Source organism: Phasianus colchicus, chromosome 9 (genome assembly GCF_987193195.1).
Source record: "Phasianus colchicus chromosome 9, bPhaCol1.hap1.1, whole genome shotgun sequence".
NCBI lineage: Eukaryota > Metazoa > Chordata > Aves > Galliformes > Phasianidae > Phasianus > Phasianus colchicus.
Genome location: NC_143444.1, coordinates 13344766 through 13364736, shown reverse-complemented (window position 1 = coordinate 13364736; position 19971 = coordinate 13344766). Strand labels below are relative to the sequence as shown.

The window sequence follows — 19971 nt, the reverse complement described above, 5'->3', positions numbered from 1 at the left end:
AAGTTCTACCTAGAATAGATGTACTTTGCTGTTAATACCAATTAATTCTCATCTTATATTCCTTATTATATTGTCTCTGCAGTAGTTATGTGGGCTTGCTCAACACCCTAATTTTTCCTTAGTCATAGACATTCAAAATAAGCTGCCTGAAACTTTTGAGCTTGCTGAGCTGGGTTCTTTTTCTCTTTCACTAACATGTGTGCTCACCTAGCATTTTTATCTAAGCTCATACAGCTCTGCTTAAGAGTTAAAAATTGTAACAAAATTGAAATATGTTAATATAAAAATGAAGAATGGGATTTGTCTTACCATATTAAGAAGATTAAGCAATGGCTAGATAGTCCGGGACCATCCAGGGCTTAACTCCCACTTGTCAAAGCTGCTTCCTCATCTCTATAAAGACACTAGATTAGAGCCTTTTTCCAAGGTCAGGGTACTCTGCCTCTGCAAGTGAAACACATGAAAGAGATTTATTAGGCAGCAACATACGTCTATATGTTTCATCTTTTTGCAATATAAACACCTAGAAGGTGCTTGAAGAAGAGTTTAAGAGGAATTCAAATGAATTATAAATGATGACCAAGTCTAATTTAGTTCAAAACTGATGTTGAATCATTTAACATTTCCAGTAATATGGGACGTCATTTTTTAAACAGTCCCTATATTTTATTTGTATGAATACATGCCATATACTATCTATTAGCAAGATATCAGTATACGACAGACTGGTTTTCTACTGAAGATGGTAGGCATATTTTATAATATTGCAATCAGTTTATACTAAGCATCTGAAGTGTGCACAACCATCTCTATTATGATTGTCATGCCCCACACAGATGCCAACGTACTGTCTGTACACATCTCTGCATGTATCATCTCTTCGTAGATGATACTGAATGGGAAAGGAGCAGTAAAGAATCTTTTTTCTGATGTTACTTATTGGACAGATATTTTAATAGGCAATATAGTACCTTAACAGCATGCAGTAATTTCACACAATACACTAGCAATACACAAAATGAGAGACGTTCTCAGACACAAATCACTTCAGAGTGTATCTAAAGACATTAATAACAACAGCATAATAACACTCAAGATTATTATTCATAGCATTTCTCTTATTGCACTATGAAGGCTAGGTCAAATTTATGACTATACTGCTTTGTTCCATGCATCGTAGAATGTCTTGGGTAGGAAGAGAATTTTAAGATCATTGATCTCCAAACCCCTGCTGTGAGCAGGGTTGCCACACACTAGGAACAGGGACTAGATCAGGCTGCCCAGGGCTCTGAACACCTCCAGGGATGAGATGTACACAGCCTCTCTGGGCAACGTGTTCCAATGTTTCACTGCTTTCTGAGTGAAAAATTTCTCCCTGACACTTAATCTAAACTTCCCCTCTTTTAGTTTAAAATCATTGTCCCCTGTCCCATCACTGTCAGGCTGTGTAAAAAGTCTGTCTCCTTTCTTATAGTAAGCACTTTGCATGTGACAGAACATTAAATAGAACTTGCAGACTTAAACGTTTTGACGAATCCATTCTAGTTCAATTATTAAAAGAGAACAAATATTTTTATGCAGCTAAGCAGATGAAAAATACAGCTAAAAAAATTTGGCACTTAGTTTTCTCCTTAGAAAAATAAAATGTTCAAACTTTTAAGACAAATCTTGTAAGTACATTTCCCACAATTCAGTTCCTCTCATGTGTGTTTACTCCGTTCCTTGCAAGCACTCAAAGCTAGATTTAGAAAAATATAAATAATTATTTTTTAATTTTAGAAAAAAATTTAAAAGGCAAAAAAAAAAAAAAAAAAAAAAAAAAAAACCACCCAAATCCACTCAGCAGATAACATAAAAAGTGTCCTCAAGAACAAACTGAACCAAATATGTAAGACTGTTTTCCACAACCCGAGGCAGCCCGTGTTTGTTACAGAAGTGCCACACACACAAGGTTAAGAGTTAAACTGTAATTGAACACAAACTCAGTATTCTCCAATCAACCTAGAAGCAGATTCTGATACCAGAAGTTGCATTTTGCCTCTCAGTTTATCCCTTCTCAGCTCTAGGCAATGACACTCCTCCAATCTTCCAGCCCTTTGCTTCCAGCTGCCTGCACCTCAGTACAACAGAAGTAAGCATTCTTCATACCTGCCTCTGATATTCCCTGGATCTTTTTTTCTTTTCTTTTCTTTTCCCCTAGATCTTGATTTATTTATATCATATGTATGTCTCTGGACAATTTTATAAAACTATGCCCAGGATTATTTATTTATTAAAAAAAAAATACGAGAGGCTTTATTGCTCCAGCAATAAAGCAAAATATGCAACTTTTTTCTAATCTCTAATCCAGAAAGTTCTTTCCTAATTGTATGTGAAACACTAACGTTAATTACCTATTCCAACATCTACTTGTAGGCAAATGTATATTTATAGAACCAACAACCCAGAATTCAGGACAGATATAGATACACTTCCATTTGTACTGATGCAGCTAGAACTGCACTTGTCTATTAAATTTTGTCCTAATGGGAGTGAACTTCTTCAAACAGGCTGCTGAAAACCAGAAGAGTTGTGGGATGATGAGATTTCTTGATGAATGTCACAATATAGTGTTGGCACATACCAGAGGAGTGAGTTTTAAGTGCTTTTCAGCTATTTGTTATTTCTTGTTCCTTCCGTGTTGGATGCAGTTTTGCTTATCATCCTTTGCTTGAGACCTATTTTTAACTGAGGGCAAACATATCTCCATAATATGTCGGTTTGGATCATCTACCTATCATACTGTAATAATCCTTGGAATCAAAGTCCCTTGAAAAATGTCATCCAAAACCCTGTGTATTGTTTAGGTTAACATAGGCTATTTAAATGGTAATCACTGCAAATGCTCACATACAGCATTTCTCCCAAATTTGCAATCATTCTGTATCTCTGAAAACCATCACCAGTGGTTATCTCAAGCTAAGGGTTATAAAAAAAATTAAAATTAAAATCTTTAAACTGGATTAACCATGTGATCAAAGTTTGACAGTTTCATGTACATCAGCATATCTGCTCAACAGGACTTGAAATTTCAAAATCAAGCCGATGCACAACTTTGTCTATGTAGGAATCTTAAATGTTATTGGTTTGAGCTTCAGCTTTAGGATTGCAAAAATGAATAATATATTGACTAATCTGGCAGTGACAAGTTAAGGATTCACCTACATATGAAATAGAATTTTGCCAAAATGAATTACATCTACATACTCCACCTAGACCATTTTACCTAATTTATTCCTTAAAAACATATTTTGAAAGAAAACTGTGACATTAAAAATAGGCAGGAGTGAAACCTCTTAGGTTTTATTGCTTACACTAGATAGAAAAAAAAGTCTTCAATGTGTATATTTATATTATTTGTAAAAAGCACTAGCCTTTCATTTATTCAATAAAATAAGGGATGAGACCTGCAGCACAAGTAATGAAGAAATTTGTTCTGAAAGATAAGCAAGTCTAAATATCATTGTGTATGTGTAACACTGGAAACACCTAATTAACGAAGCATTTCTGGTGCCTTCTGTAATCTGTCCATCATCCATTAAATTCATCCATTAAAAAATAATAATAATTTAAAAAAACTTCTCAATAATCTGGTCAGTATTTATTAAAAAATCACATCAACTTCTACAAACATTTTTGCCAAGTTCTCCTTGGCACAGCAGTGCAACTCTACTGATTAAGAGAATTTCACAATTACTAAGAGGCTGATTACATCTGCTGATACTTTATACTCAAATACTTTTAAGTAGTTCATAATAATTATGCCAATCAACTTTTTTTTATTATTATTTTTCCTTTTCTCTAAACTCATCTCAGGAAATCTGAAATTAGAAAAGAATAATTTTTGTTCAAAAATATGACTGGTAAGATGATAGGACTTGGACAGGGGAACCAATCTAGCTGATCTTGAACTTGTCTTGTTGCAGTAGGTAGACTGATGGCCAGCAAGTGTAGCATGGTGCTATTAGCATTTGATTTACCCACAATTTCTGATGGTATCAGTTATTCAAATTTCAAAGTCACATCTAGCATTACATTAAAACAGTTGGCCAGTTGTGCTGGTTTTTGGAACAAACTTAATACAGTACTGAAGAGGACTCTTGAAATGAATACTGAAAGGGGAAAAATAAAAACGGACATATAGGGATACAATTCACAAAAGTTTCAGTAAAGGCCTTAGTATATATATTTATTTTACCAGAAAAGTTCCTAGGTGATCTGTTTCATTAAAAAAAAAAGAAGAGGTTGGACAATGAACACATTGTTGTTGTTTTTTTTTTCCATAGTCCCATACTAATGTGTCCATATTTTCAATGTCATTCATGCTACAGTAAAATATATGAAAGCAGCATGATTAGTTTTAAAACAGTAACTTTATAAACTGCAAATCCCTTGTACATTTTTGAGCAAAATATCTTTGGAAGAAGCATGTGCTTGTTGAATGAATTTTGATTATTTCTCCCAATTTTAATACAATTGCATTACAATTACCATATTTGCGAAACAAAGAACAAAAACCAGGAGAGCGTAAAAAGAAATAGATGATGACATTTGCATATTCACAGTGCCTGAAACGTAAGTTTGATTTTATTCTACTCAGCATCACAAATGTGTTTTGAAACCTCAATGCAGTAAGCATTATGCATTCATTTGAGGAGTTTCATTTGCATTTAATTTGCCTTCAGTTGCTTAATAGATTATTAATTTTGGAGGCTTACAATCATTTCTCAGTAAGTACTACTATGATCTAAACATGAGAAATTGCATATTTTCGCAATATTTTTCACTCAGTAATATCAAGTTTTTATTATATGTTTGAAAGTGCATATTCTTAGCATAAATTATTTTCTTTTAAGATGTGTTCTATTATTCTGAATTTCCATTAAAATTATTTTAATGTAGAGTATCACAGTTAATTTGTCATTAGCAAAGATTAATACATTTTACTAACACTGTCTTTTAGATCTTCTTTAGTACTTGGAATCTCCAAAATTTTCCAGCTGCCCGAAGCTCATTGTGCCCTGCAAAATCTTCACTTAGGCTTAACAATTAGAAGCATAACTCTGAGAATCTTTGGTACTCTTATGACATCCTCCATTGTGGTACACGTCAGAACCTAAAGGATTTTCCTTGCACTCAAATTTAAAACAACTGATTTGATCATTTACTTGTTCAAGTGTCATGGAATACTTGACCTTTTTACCAGTCAAGAAAGATAGAACAAAGGATGATAATGAAAGAAATTAATCTTACTACACTTGAAGATGGAAGAAAAAAATGATAGAATTCTAAGAATTAATGCATATTATATATCATATTGTATATTAATGCATATTATATAAAGCTTGCTGTAAGGAAGGAAAAACTAAAATATTACTTTAAGGACCAACAAAAAGCACTTCCTGGTTACCTCTTCCCGCCCCTTACAGGCAGGACACCACACCTTACTTATCCACAGAGAATTCTGCTCAAAATCAGGAGATATGCATGAACAGACTGTAATCTCTGGCCAAAATTTTAGGATTCAAGATTAAAAAGGACTGGATAGACCCTGAGAATAACCACAGTAAATAAAGAGATCCTAATTTTCAACATTATACTTTATATTTAACTTAGCTTAGCTTTTCTACCTCAATGGAAACTGTAAAAGACAAGAGATAGGAGCCAAGAGAAAATCAGATTAGATAATTATTTAATTATTTATTTATTTTAAACTGTGCAGAAAAAACTCTAAGCAGTCCAGACATCACAAGGAAGAATAGTAGATTAACAAAACAAGCACTTGGCTATATTAGATTTTGCAGTTAGTGAGAAATTAAAGCAAAAGGGGACGTGGAAGCAGAAAATGGGAAAATGAGGAGCAAATAATGTAATACATGTCAGGAGCAAGTAGACAAGAATATGGCCAAAATGGCAGTGGAAGCAAAATTACTTAGGTCAAAACAGTGAAAGCAAAAATGAGTTTGAAAAGATACTTGCTCATGTTTCATACATGTTTCCAAATAACGTGAGATGGCTTCTCAAATGTAAGTCCTACTGAGCCTTCCGTTCCAAACATAGCCATTGCAGTATGTCTATTTTCAGAAGTAAGGCTACTTCAAAAAACGCATAACAAAAATAAGTAAAATTTTGCATCCAGTTTAAATGGGAATTTGTTTCTGTTTCTGCAAGTCCTTTGAAGACCTTTAATAAAACATGTATTTAATGGACTACCATTATATTGTTATTAGGTTATCCACACATATACTGAGTAATTAGGGTCTTCCCTTTGGACGACTGAAGAATTTAATTACATATGTAAAAAATTGTTTCTAAAGAATCAAAAAGTTTTGTGAATGCCCTATCATGATGCCTACTGCAGCAGTACTAGTTCCTAATAGAAAAAGAAACATGGCCAGCATCCATGCTGGTTATATCTTAAAATATTGACCACTGGGAGCCATGTACAGTTAACAGATTTCTGGACTCACTATCTTCAACAATGAGTAGAGAATTAGTTCATAGCATTTAGACTTCAAAGAAGGCTGGCTAACAGCTGGAAGAAGTCAATGGATCATTTAATTTAGTACTGGGGCTCATAAACAGATGAAAATTCAGTGCATTCAGAAAATGCTCAAAACACAGAAACTATTATTGATAGCAAATCCGCCAATAGGGGGAATCCGGTTAAGGATTCATTAAAAGAATTTCTAAATTGCTGTATGTCTGTTAGCAATATGCAAAAAAACAAGCAAACCAAAAACAAAAAAACATGCTAAAGCAATTTCTAATGCAATATCATTTGACTTAAACCTCTTTAAACAAGAATTGATTCCAAACTTTTCCTTTTTTTGTTGTTTTTTTTACCTTTCTTTTTGTGTTTTTTTTTTTTTTTTGAGAGAGAGAGAGAGAGAATTCACTACTTCTGAAATATTATTGAAGAATATGTGAAGAAAATATTACATAACAATTTTAAGTAGCTGCCTTTTGCATTCATAAAGTTGTTCTGATCCTACACCTGATTTCAGTTTGGTGCCTTTCTACTCGCAGAAATCTACCTGCTGCCATATGCCCATTCAACTGTATGGCTGCTGGCTTAGAGTGGAGCAGCAATGTCTGAATTCAATGTTTTTCATTTTCTTTGCTCTTTGAAGGATTGATCATTGCAGGGAATTTGCATGAAAAAATGCAAGATGGAGGACAAAAATGTGATGAATCTTTCTGTAGATAACAGATCCAGACTTTTCCATTCAGTTCCAAAAAGCCTTTAATATTTGCAGCACACAAACAAAGCTTTTTGTTCTGATATTTGCCACACTCTCAGTGGACATCTACCCTTGCTGGCTGCTCTTGGCAGTATTTCACAGCTGAGGACAAAGCCGGTGAGCAAATGCACGCTGGATTGGAAACTACCCTTATAGCATCACTCCATATAGCAATATTTCTTTTCTTTCCAAGGCAAGTAATAATCTGATAAATCTCATTAGCAATATCATATAACCCTAGAATAGAAGACAAGCACAGATATTCTGCCTAGCAGAATGTTTTCAACATGCATTATTATGGTAGTGATATCCTTGTTTAGGAACAATCTTAAAAGCGCATTTGTCATACATAGTGGCAACTGTAACCCAGAAAGATAATAAAATGACAAGAGAACCCATTAAAGTTTTACCTTTCTTTCACTGACCACATTACCTAAAATAAAGTGCTCAAGAGCAATTAATAGGTAAAAATAAATGGATTAATCATGTCATCCAAGAGCAAATATTATTTAATGCTGATCATAGGTGGTTACTAAGAATGGGTACTTCATCTCAAGCATCACTTGCACACTGGGTTTTAACATCTGTGATGTACTCATGGGGTCACTGATTCACAACTCATAACTGCCAGCCTATTTGCTAGTTCTGTAGCTAGTTTGTTTGTTTGTATTTTTTGTATGTCCTTAGTGTGAAAATTTCCAGTGCTCTGTTCTTTATGCTAGGAGTGTTTGCTTTAAATAGATTAACACAGTGGTTTAAGTTTCGTAAAATCATTCATCTCTCCAATTATATCAATGATGCTTTAATGTCTCTCCACAAAACTTAGCAGCATTATACTTACATAAATGAAACATATCTTATGATTTCTCTGGAGTTATCTTTGCTCATAGAAATGGGAATAAAACTAACAGAAGCTTACTCAGTCTAATCAGCTGAGTTACTGTTATGAAAATAGTACGAAGAGCAGAATGAAGATTCCATCTCTAGGAGAGGATGGTAATGAGTAATATTTTGGAAAAATATTCAGCTTTCAGAGAAATATTGCAACAGAAATGTTTTTATATTCTATTAGCTCAAGATTGCTTGTTACCATGCAAGTTTTTTCCCTATTATTTTACATAACTAAGCATTTCAAAACATACTTAAATCTAATCAATAATGGTATTCATTGTTTTTTTCCAATGAAATTTTAAAACAAAACAAAACAAAAAACCTCTTTACATATAAGGTTATTCTAGTAAAACACAGTATATTTATTCCCTTCTGCTGTCCATGATAAGATTTCCTCTACTGAGGCAATTTTGTCATCCTGTAAGACATAACACATGACTACATCTGTTCTCTAATGAAAATCAACCAGACAATGCATATCACTGAATTCAAACATTGCTCAAGAACCCAAACAGTGTCTCCAAATCCTATTTCATCAGGATTTTCGTGCACTTGTGTAGATACAGCACCATCATTTATTGCCTAAATTGGCAGTGTTTTCCTATCCAGTGAGTTCTGAGAACATACATGAACCTATTTGTTCTCTATGAATAAAAACTACATTGCATAAGGTCTCCTACTGATGCTTTACACTTCAAGTTTATAACAGTAACACAGATCAGCTCTTCCAAAAGTAAATTAGTCCCTACAGATGTTGATATTAAACAGTTACTTGTCATAATAAATCAGAAGTTCAATTTCACTGCTACATGATGAAATGTGCTTGTAATAGTAAATTATATTGATTGATCTAGACAGCAAAAGTGACTGGACTTCCTTTCATCTAGCCTAATAGAGTGCACCAGAGCATCACTACCCTGAAGAACAGGTTTCTGATTCGCTTTGGGTGAATATAAGATTTCAATGTCAAAACGGAAATTTGAATTTAAATATTGAATAGGAAAAAGATACAGTAAATTTAACATAGAGCATCCTATGCTTTCTACAGTGTGCAAAACTAAAGCATTCTCTCCACTGAAGATTTGTCTCGATTACAGGCAACAGCAGTGAGCACTGATGTAAAACTGTAAAATCTTACATGTTGGCCAATGCTGAGAATCTGGGATTTCTGACCCCACGATGCCCAGCTTCAGTGGGGACTCAGGTGAGATCATTCCTGTCAGCTGTCAATAGGTTCCGGACAGATACCAGATCTCAGGTCATGATAAAAATAAAATTTAAAAAATCTACGGCAACAGCTTTTTTCCAAAAGTTTTCAGAAATATTTTTAAATCTTTAGACACAAAATAATGGTGAAATTTCCATTCTAGTAAACTATCACTAAAATTTGGCTACTACCTTTGGCACAAGATAGGGAGCAACATTTGAAAAAAAAAACTTTCTTTGCTGGCAGATGGGAATAAAGTTGAGTGAGAAGGTCTGACTTGTGTAAGAAAAGGAACTTATAAAGCTTCCTATTTTTTTTTTTTTTTTTTTCACTGAAAAAAAGACATCAATAGCCATTAGCACCGGGCATGGCAGAAACACATATTTCCTCAAACAGTAATGGCTGTGTTGTAACGAGGTGTAGTCAATCATTTTGAAACCTGAGCCATCTAAGGCTGCTCTGGTAGGGAACATTTAATAGCTCTTATATGGAAAGCAACCATTGCATTGATGCATCAACTGATACAATTGCAATAAATTTCCTCTTACCACTTTCTATCTAAGATTAAGGGTTAGTCAGCAGAATGCTTGCATCAATTAAAAATAGCCATATTCATGGAGACAGACAGAAATGTTATTTATGTGCAAACTACATATATACTAATGCCTGTACAGCACTGAGAACTGCCTGTCTTTTGGTTTAAAATAAAAAATAAAATAAAATGACATAAAAGATAGAAAAGAACAAAATTAACTACTAATACTTATCTGTGTTATAAATTCATTTAGACAGGACAGACTCTGGGGCAGGAGACTTAACACCTAATCTAACACAGAGAACAGAGAAGCACAAGTGAAAGAAGGTGGCAGCATTTTAAATTGTTGCAAAGATTCTGGAAAAGAGAAAGAGGAGCTGATATATATCAAGCAGGGATCACCTCCAACCACTCTGGCTACGAGCAGAAGCACAAAGGAACAGTCCAGGCTCTGAGCTTGGGATGTCACTTATTCCCACAAGATTAGAGAAACCACTATCACCAGCACTAAGGCCGCATGACTTACAAACACCTGAGAAGAACAATTCTGGGTATACCTCCCATAATGAATCTAAATCTAGATTTATTGGACATACTCTTAACAGCTGTAAAGAGGTTCAGCTCCTACTTTTGGCCATATATGATACCTGTAAACCTCTTGGGTAAAATTGCAAATTTTACTGTGTGTCTAGAAGAGCAGAAGTATAAATCTGTCATAACATAATTCAGAGGAAAGCTATTTCAGGTCTGAAGCGCTTCCCATAAGCCAACACTCAAAATTTTCCCTTAAAAAATATCAGTATTTTCTACAGCTGGACAGAATACACTGTCATGTGGGTATAAGGAGAAAGGACTATAGGCAGGGATTTCCCTGTGGTATTCAAATATTTTACAGTTACACCCTAATTTATAGTTACACCTTATTTATTATAAGATTAAATCAGTTCACTAGATGAGATCTAAATCCTTATCTCAGTTTTGTAATAACAGAAAAATACCACATGGAGGATCTCTAAAATGTCATATTTGGCTTCTAAGAACTTCTGCAATCATACATATATAGGCAATCTATTTTCATCTTTACAAAATACATGGCTGCAATATTGATAGAACTCAGTATATTTAAATCAGTCTGTGTTGTGGTTCAGTCAGGAAAAAAGTCTCTAAATAAAAGTCAAACACTAGTACAAGTTTGTACTTCAGAATTATCTTTATAGAGGCAACAGATGTATAGCACTCCTGAAAATGAAATAGGTTTTGACAGGTATGCTAAATTTTGCTTAGATAAGCTTCAGTGGGAACTGGTCCTCTTCCATAATTCAGATTACCACTGCCACGTTTTAATGCAAGAGACGGTGTCTCTGTTCATAGGATTTTCTATGTTTTAAACTTCATGGGACAAGCAGATATTCAATTTTATTCTTTACAATTAACAGTATGATATCTCCCTTGAAAAAAGCAAAAACAAATAAGAAAATAAACAAGAAATTAAATATTAAAAAGTATAAAAAGATAATACAAATATATACTTCTGCTTTTTAAAAAAATAATAGATAAAGTAATTTATCAACTTCTATATTTTAATGTAGCATAATATGGCTAAGAATGAGGTCAGTATTACAGAGTTTACAATGCATCGGACCACACATTGTGCATTTTATGCACACCAATACTGTTAACTTTGAAAATTCTATCTCCCTATGAACCTCTCCTTTCACGATTTTGTTCTCTCTGGTAAAATTAAGAGTCTTAAGAACAGACATTGTTGGCTGTTTTAGTTGGGGTGATGTCTCATCGGTTATTAAAATTGCCTATCATGTAAGCATCTTATTTAGCAGATTACAGTACAAGTAAAAAAAAAAAAAAAAAATCACATAGTAGATACTTAGACCTTTACCAAAGTTTACTTAAACTGTGCCTGCTTTCTCATTTTCTTTGAGAACTATAAATATATAGACATGCACCAGAAAGGTTAAACCACTGTAGTTTTGACACAATTAAAATTTTCCCTTCTGATTCAAGTCTGAACATTTCGAAGTCCACAAACATGATGTGATCAGCCAAGTGAGAAAGGGACATCTTAAGGGCACACAAAATTGACAGCTGCTTAGGCACAATTAAGTGTCTATATCTTTTGGATGAATGGTCAGTCCAAGCACTGTAAAATTTTCTAGATCCAATTCACTCATTAATAAAATATTATGAACACGGCTTGGCACAGTCCATTAATTTCAAAATAGCAATTGCTTTGTATATTTGCAGAGTATCATGTGAGATATTTTATTATCCCCAAATCAAAAAGTCTTAGTAGACTTTACATAAAATGCCAAACCTTTAGCAGCAAATGATAACTGAGCTAAATATACAAAGTTTGTTCTGTAAGCAATGCCTCCTATTTATTTCCAGGGAAACCACAACAGATACAAAGTGTACAACACTACTTGACAGAGCAAATTCCAGGCTACAAAATACTATTTCTAAGCATAGTCACCACCATGAACTGTGTGTTTTCACTAGTGATGAATAAGAGCCTGCATGTCGAGCTCGTAACTATCGGCATCATCAGATGTGACCCACTGTCACCACTACCGAAATACATCACCTCCCTGTGTTCACATCCACTGTTATTTCTCCATAAACATTCAGTGAATGCTGATGAATCTCAGTGGGTGCCATCTTTTCCTCATGGCCAACTTCAATGACACACCTCTGCTTCAGATGCACTTCCATGTCAAACACCATTTTATCAGACTACTTCTCTGCTGCCATCTGTCACATAGCAATAAAATGCAAACGGGAAGGCTGCACAAGAGTCATCTTAATTTCTCTGTTTTGTTACTTCACATAATCCCATTGGTTGCCCCTCACGTTGTTTTCTTAAAATTTCTACTGCCATACCAACAACATCCACCTCTGACATTGTGAGCCAATTTAATACAATAGGAGATGCTACTTTCAGAGCAGACCTCATATATGCTTGAAGAACAAAAGACTTTTTGACCTATTTGAAGACAAAAACTGTTGAGATGTATGGCCTACATTTCTACAATAACTGGTCATTTTTGATTCTGCAATGGTTGGATACTTCAAAGTCTGCTTTTCCAGAGATTATATTATGTCCAACCATTTGCAAGGCAAGCTCCTTTACAATGCTGTAAATATAGTATCCCAAAATGATAGAATTAAGCTGATTCCACGAAACCCTTTTCTAAAATCCTGATGGTGGACCCTAGTTACTTTCATTTAGTCAGCAACCAAAACAGAGAAAAACAAATGGAAAGAGCAAACAAAACTTAAAACAATTACAAAATTTGATTATTTTCTTTCAGTTTATAATTAGCAATCTCTTACCACAAAAAAGAAAACGAAAGTAATAACACACCAACAATCGTCACATTATTTTGATCAGCTCACTTAACACATTAAAAAATAAAATGCTACTGCTTCCAACAGACAAAGAGAGCTTGTCTTGTCCCTGACTGTAATTGCTGTGCTGGTTGATCTAATTCTGACATCAATTTCACAAGTGATTTTCTACTTAGGTTTGCCAATAAACATAATTTGTACATAAAATCTGATGGCTGGTAGCTCAGCCAATATCCTATTTCCACCCCCACTGTGTGTATATACATATATAACTGCACTTTAAATTTCATTTTTAACAGTGATCACATAAATTAAAGAACATACGAGTGTTAAAAGTTGTTCTGCTTTTCTTGAATTAGATGAAAAGGGTGTAACAGTTGACAAGCACTTGAACTTAAAAGTGAACACATCTTTGATGTCAAGTGTGCCTAAAGGATTCCCAAGTAAGAGTAATATGAAGACAGGCTCACCACCACACATCTATTCCCAATAGTCACCTGCTGGTCTAAATGCCTCTGTACTATTATAAAAATCTGTCAAGCATTCAAAACCAATTACACACAGGATGTCAAATGCTGTCATGCCAGCTGTCCTTTCAGTCCACAGCAGCTCTCACTGCCCATTTCCAGTTAAAAACACATTGAGCTACACTGTTGTTTTTCTCAGCTGTGATTCACTGCAGTATGCTAATCTGACATCTATGTACCTTAACATTTTCATATATGAAAATGAATATTTATACCCTATATAATATATAGCATATATACTAAATGTAGTATTTATATACCATATAATACTATAACAATTGCATTCTTAAATTTACATAGTTACAAGCATAATAAAAAATTAAAATCTATTTCAGTAGATACTAACATCAAGATACTATTCTAAAGTGAGTAGTGAAATATTTAAGTTATGTGTTGCCTTTTCCTATGAATTGTACGTGACACAGCAATGTACAGGGAGATTTTTGAATACTTTTCCTGTCTCATCTTCTACATGGCACATGGACTTGTGTGCACTCATTTACAATGACATACTGTAAGAACATACAGTACAATTATTTAAAGATGTGAATACAAAAAGAATGCATGCATTTGGCTACAGGCAGTCTTCCCGTTCTTACGTTGAATCACACAGTACTCTCAATGTTAAAAAATTGTTTAAATATCCAGAAATTTAAAGTAACTTACTTAACTAGATATAGATGATAATTTGATTTGATTTGATTTGAATTGAATGAATAATGAGTAACATTGAATTAAATAATAGAACATCCTACTACTAAGTTTTTAACTTTTTTGCTCTCTTGTGATAACTTGTTTTCAATTTATCATTTAATGAGCTAAAATTTTTCACCCTCTCTACATAAATTTTAGCATCATCTTTACTAGAAGAAATTTTGTGTCTTTGTGATTTACGTCTTCCAGAGAAGTAAGTTCTTGGTTCAGAAAAGTTTTTGAATGGCTTGGAAAACTGCACTAAGTTGGCATTATGGCCTTCCCTTGAAACCAAAGCTTTAATGGAAACATTTTGTTTTCCCACAATGTTTTTAGCAGAAAAGTTTTAGATATCTTTTAAAATTTTTGAAGAGGTAGAAATCAATGTTTCTGATTTGAGAGCATTTGCTCTGAAAATTCTATTGTAAGAAAATATTCAAAATGCTTTGAGTTCAGTGTGAAAAAAAAAAATTAAATCAAAGATGTTGCGTGGAAGAGATGACATATCCCAAAAAGCCAAAAGAAGTTCACTGATAGTGTCAGGGATGATCTTCAATAAGGGTTCCAGAGGAATTAAACATAAGTTATTTGCCAAAAGCATTTGTAAATAATCACATTGTCCAACTCTATCTTCATTGGAGACAAACTGCAAAATATCCCTTAATAGACAGCCTAAGGAACTGAATAGCAAAGCATATCAATTACAACAGTACATCTATGACAACCGTACTCTTCTAGCACGTATGAAGTTCACACTTGCTTTGCAGAACTTCTTAAAAAAAAAAAAAAAAAAAAACAACCTCTTAGAACATTTTAAAAGACCCCAGTCTTCCCACATAGCTGCTTTTACTGTTCCTGCTAAAGTTCAGCTTCTTGCTGGCAGCCACATATAGCTGTGAAATAGAGGTTAAGTCAGAGAGCACAGTGAAAAAAGAAACCAAAATGATGTGATTTTAGAAGAGTGTGTCTCCACACATGGTAAAAAGCTGTATAATGACATTTTATCACTGATACACAATATTACAGCTAAGGAAAGTATAAATACATTTGACTCTTGTTTCAAAACAAATAGAAAATGCTATCTGATTTTTTTAAATTATTATTATTTTCCTTCATGTGGAATTATTGTCTCACAGAATGCTATCAAACTACCAGTAGCATCAAAAGCTGAGGGCACTCCTCCAAAGGACTGGTGATTGGCGCTCCTCCAATGACTGGTGATTTTTCTCACATCTGTTTGAAATACAAGCTAAAAGTTAATGTAAACAGTAAAATATGGTAGAAGGTATGTTCACTAGAATAGTGTAATCACTGTTAAGAAATATTAATGCTTTTGATTTCAAACAAAATTAAATCCCCAGTTTATACATACATTTACTAGTTACAGCCTTCTGAGAACTGTTTTAACCCTTCCATGAGCTGACTACGATTGGGACTGTTCTTATAATGCCCTAAAGAATTTATCTACTTAACAGTAATATACTCCAATAGGCCTCTAACCATATATATATCTCTTAATACAGAATACAAGACTTTGGGCTTGACTCCTCAGTGAGGTTTTTAAGTACTACAAAACAGGGAAACATCCTTAAATATACTACTATTGGTAGTAGTAAGTTAAGAGCATTATGACTCATATTCAGTTGTTAAACATATTCTTAACAAAAGAATCAATGTAATTCGTTTCCTATCCAAAACACGTAGACAGTGCTGTAATAAATTCATCAAGTTTCTACTGAATACATATTATAGTTTCCAAGGTTACAGAGGTTCACAGTTCAGGATATGTTTTGTGTTCACTTAATAATATTGAATATTATGCACTAACATTTCACAACAACTGCATTAATACAGTGATAGCCTAATGCAAAGACCTATCCATGCAGAGAGAGAGAGAGAGAGATATCAAGCAATCTTGTAGTATATCATCCCTCAGATACCCAACAGAGTGGCTTGAATACACTCAACGCAGTAATATTCATGTGACCATCTGTTAGAAACTTGACACTTGAAGACAAAGATGTTAATCTATCTGAAAAGCAAATGCATTTTGCTAGCTTTGAGTTATTTCTTCATGCTTAAAAGCCAATCCCTTTGGTGCCCACATGAAGAGTTCACTGTAGAAACAATGACAGCAGAAAATAGTAATAATAAATGTTTACATAAAGAAAATGCCCCTTCAGTGACCCCCCTAGGAAACTTAGAAAATGTCACCATCTATCAGAATCACAATTACAACCATAAACCTGTGTCTCTGAAAAAGGTCAGAAATCAAAACAAAATGCAAAAAATAAAATAAAATAAAATAATAATAATAATAATAAAAAAATCCATACAAGGTCAAACAGAAACAGCAGAAATACCTGTATCTTCTGTACCCTTAACCTGTGTATACACAACAAAGAAAGAGAATAAAGGAGAAATGGTCACCTGTTACTTTCATGGTCCAGTTTAAAGGTTGGGGAGAAGGGAAACTTAGTTAGCATCATCATAAACTCTACAGCCACTATAGCCTATATGAAAACTTTTTATTGTTTCTTAAAGTTTGAAGTACCAAATCCTGTGCTAATATACAGTCAGCAATTTCCCACAGACTGAGTACAAAATCAATGCTTTGAAACAGCTTGTAACAGCAAACTTTCTCACTCATGTTTACAGTATCAACTCTGGGCACATTTCCCCAAAGCTCTGACAGTTTGACTTGGCAATGCAGCAAACCAAAGCAAAGGTTTGACAGCAGCATGGAGTCACTTACAGACATCCTGTTTCCTTTTTGATCCATGTCCTAATCTATTTTCTCTCTGAAGCAGTAAATATCTGAAAATGAAAGGTGGATAGGGAGCTTGATCTCTTACCTAAGTGTCTTGCTCCTGTTTCATCTATTGCTAGCTCTTCTATCTGAGCACAACAATAAATAGCTTCACATATAAAAATTGTGTAGACCTATGTCTATTGAAAATGCTATATTCTGGCATGAGCTCAGCGATTAGAAATACATACACAAAAAGAAGTTTTCTACAGCCTTATCCCAGTACCTCTTTTTTTCCCCAGAAAGCATAACTTAGATTATAAGAAATCTTAAGCTCTGAGAATCCAGAATGCATGTGATATTGCCAGATAAAGATGAATGATTCACATAGATGGCCAAAAATCCTCATTTAAAAAAAAAAAAAAAAAAAAAAAAAAAAAAAAAAAAAACAATCCTGAAATGAAAAAGCAAAAAAAGGATTGTCAGTATCTGCCCTAAATTTACAGGACAATTCATTCCAGTGGTGGAGGCTAAACATCAAGGTTTTTTTTAGATAACATTGGAAATGAAGACAACATATGGAAGGATACAATCTTATTAACTCAACTGCGTGAAAAGTTTTACAACTGTGAGACAACTACATTAGTTACAGCTAATAATAGGCAGAAATTCCAGGCAGCAAGATGTTCTGACAGTGTTTTGTGAAGAGAAATCTACCTCTTCACATGAGTGAACAGGTATGTGAAAATCAGATGTAACGTACAAGCAAGTTCATTCACTTCCTGCATAGACAATCTTCTTGATGCCTTAGGGTCATCCAATGAGCTAGAAATCCAACATAGGATTGTGGAACTGGCACTGCACAAATGTAAACAAACAAGACCCAGTTCCCAATTCCTTACGCTAAGGAAAACAAATAATTTCAAATTACTACTCTGAGTGTATAGCACTCTAAGTGCTCTACACTTAGAAAATAGATTGATGTCTCCAAACAGATCTTGGATTGCTTTCATGAGGAAGATTTTGAGAAAGTATTTGACAGTGAATTTGTTTTTTTTAATAACTAGCAGAACAAACACTTGACAGTTACAGCTAGACTCCTGTTTAAAGACTAAAAAATATTTATTAAATACAAAACAATTCATTCTATTGCCCTTTCATAAATCACTGTATTACTCACCCCTTTTTCAAGTCTCAGTCATGAACACTTTTTTTTTTTTTTAAATATGTGATTAGGTACAAGTGATCTCAAATGCAAAGCAGTATGAAGGAGAAATTAGGTTAGAAGACTGAAGTCAAAGTTGTCAACACACTGACTAAATTCAATTAAAATGAAAGCCAGAACAATACCAAAGGCTGGTTTCACATAGCCTGTTTTTAGTAGGCTTCATCATCATATCTGAGTGAGCGAGCTGCCTTAGAGAAAGCAGACAAATGGGAAAGGCCAACAACAGAATTAAGGAACAGTAAACGGCACTGCTCAGCCCAGTGTTACAGGATATTTTTAATACTTCAGGCCAGACTAATAATTCCCCACTTCGCTAATGAAAACGGGATTTCACAAACCAGTTCCATATGGCAGCAACAGTTTATTAAAACACTTTGAAATCAGTGACTTCAGAGCTGATTTATTTAAACATGGGAGAGCTGCATTGACTCCTGTTGGAGAATGAGTACACTGTTGGATTTGTCTAAGCAGTTAAATGAGGTTTAACTGCCATATAATCTACATATAGCAAAGGCTGTTTTTCCTCATCTCCTTTTCAGCTAGTCACAAGAGTGTACAGAGACCAGAATGTTAGATAAGAGGTCTAAGGGAAAGCCAGGAGAGTTGCTGTTTGGGAATGCTTAGAGAAAGGCAATCGGAGCAGTGGCCTGGATAAGAGGCAGTTTATTTGTGCTGCTAGGCTGAGAAGCAGCAGCAACTTGATAATCTGGTTGTGCATTTAAATGAATGATGTGAGAAAACCATTTACACTGAAAGTGAGAGAAAAGGCACAAAGGCGTGTCAGACAACTTGGCTGGCACCCTGAAGCACAGACTTGATGCCTGATATTTGCAAGGCACCTTAAGAACAAAACTCAATTACAACACTACAAAAATGGTGACAGACATGTGAAAATACAATACGCAAGGGCTGTTCTGCTTTTTTGTTGTTGTTTGTTTGTTTGTTTGCATTCATTTATTCAAAGAGGTTATGATAGTTTGCAGAATGTCTGTAGTTGGGTTGGACAGCAGCTAGTGGCTGCTGGCACAGAGCAGCAGGTGTGTCCCAGTGTCCCGAAGTTTGGGAAGAGCACTTACATGACTATTGGGATGGCAGCAGAGGGGAAGGGCTAATCCTCTGAAAGAAAATGCAGGAGAGATTGCTGGACCTAGTGGCTCTACAGAGAATTCTAAGAAGCATTTGCTGAAAAGGATGCTATACACTTTCGGGCAGACATAGAACTGATTGTATCTGTCTTATACAGCAGAATACCAAAACAGAATGAAGCATTCTTCACGAAGTAGTGGATAAAGTTCTATGAAACAGCATAGGAAACTCTATTAATCAATTTAATATTTCACACAAACTGTGTTCTTCAATTCCTTGTCCCTTTCTGTAACTTCCTTTTGCATCATTACTGTTCAAAGAGTGCTGACAGAAAGAAGTAAATTTGTTCTCTATGTCCTCCAACAAAAGGCAAAAAATGCATCATTTTATGAAGTCCTATGTATTG

General features: G+C 34.3%; 1 long non-coding RNA gene across 3 annotated transcripts in view; it reads right to left on the bottom strand.

Annotated features, from left to right (window-relative positions):
* Window positions 1-19971, bottom strand: part of LOC149916824 (uncharacterized) — a 510270-nt gene that overhangs the window by 288335 nt on the left and 201964 nt on the right. For all 3 annotated transcript variants that reach the window (XR_016469166.1, XR_016469165.1, XR_016469167.1), the window contains one exon: window positions 310-444. This is a non-coding gene — a long non-coding RNA (uncharacterized LOC149916824). The remainder of the gene's footprint in view (window positions 1-309; window positions 445-19971) is intronic.